The sequence below is a fragment of the Leuresthes tenuis genome, unplaced genomic scaffold (assembly GCF_036924035.1).
Source record: "Leuresthes tenuis unplaced genomic scaffold, fLeuTen1.0.hap1 SCAF_17, whole genome shotgun sequence".
Lineage (NCBI taxonomy): Eukaryota > Metazoa > Chordata > Actinopteri > Atheriniformes > Atherinopsidae > Leuresthes > Leuresthes tenuis.
In genome coordinates, this window is record NW_027325371.1 from 24,713,435 (window position 1) to 24,714,503 (window position 1,069).

Here is a 1,069-nt window from a genome sequence, read left to right on the forward strand (position 1 = left end):
TTTGGCGGGAAGTTTGAATTTATTGGGTCAACCTCTTCACTTTGTTCACCAACTGCCACCTTTGGTCCTTCTCTTTGTTGGCTTGACTGTGGCTTTACCGTCTTTAATTTGTTGGCAAAAGATTTAGGGCAATCTCTGAAGAGGTGATTTAATTCTCCACAGAGATTACATTTCCTGCCATTTGGACACTCTCCAAAAGTTTGCCCAATTTCTCTGCTCTTCCCACATAACACCTTGGTACAAGCCTCAACCAGGTGCCCATGCTCACCACACTTGCGGCAGAACTTGGGCTGCCCCTGGTAGTGGATGTAACCTCGGTTTTCAAGGTGGCCAGAGTGTCGCCCACCCGCTGCACTGAGCACTCTTCAGCCCTTTTAAATGGTATAACTTTGCACTCCCGCACGCTCCAGCAAGCACCATTCAAGCAACAACTTTGCACTCCAGCTTCGAACATCGGCACAGTCGCAACAAGTAAGGCGACTCTACTCAGAGAAGTCACTCTGCACAGTAACAAGATTTCTTTTGCACAGACAGAAAGGGCTTCACCCGCAAAGGTAAAGCCTGCCAAAAATAGAAACAACTCATTAGTGCTGCTCTCCACAGAAATCTTTAGTAAAAGGCGAAAGACTTGTACGTTATGAAGAGAAACCAGAGTACGATTATCCGTCACTGCGGGAGCAGGGCATCAGGCTTGTTGGCATAGCCACCTTCCCCATGGTGAGTTTTGCTTGGTTGAGACACTTGCTCCCCCCCCCCTTGCTCCTCGGCTGACCAAGTAGGAACAATCGGGCCCTATTCGATGGCTGCCATGTCTTTTACTCTGTGCAAAAGACAAGGCAGCAACAAAAACACCACGAGAATCCCGTATTGAGGCTTTGTTCTGACCGCTCATTCGGGGTCGCATTTCTTTCAAGCAATTCTCCTGGTTAGCCCACACTCGGCTCGCTCCCATAGCCGTGTTAAAGTAGTTCGCATTCACTCTCTTTTCCCATCAGACTCTTGGGATTTTATCTATAAAATGAATTCCTTCACTCAAACTATGTGAAAACTGCTTTGTCCTTAATATTTA

The 1,069-nt window shown here is 47.2% G+C and overlaps 1 non-coding gene across 1 annotated transcript; it reads right to left on the reverse strand.

The window, feature by feature from the left end:
• Positions 1-543: 543 nt before the first annotated feature.
• LOC140274208 (U5 spliceosomal RNA) lies at positions 544-657 on the reverse strand. The gene has a single exon (XR_011908183.1). It is a non-coding gene; the product is annotated as a U5 spliceosomal RNA (small nuclear RNA).
• Positions 658-1,069: the final 412 nt, after the last annotated feature.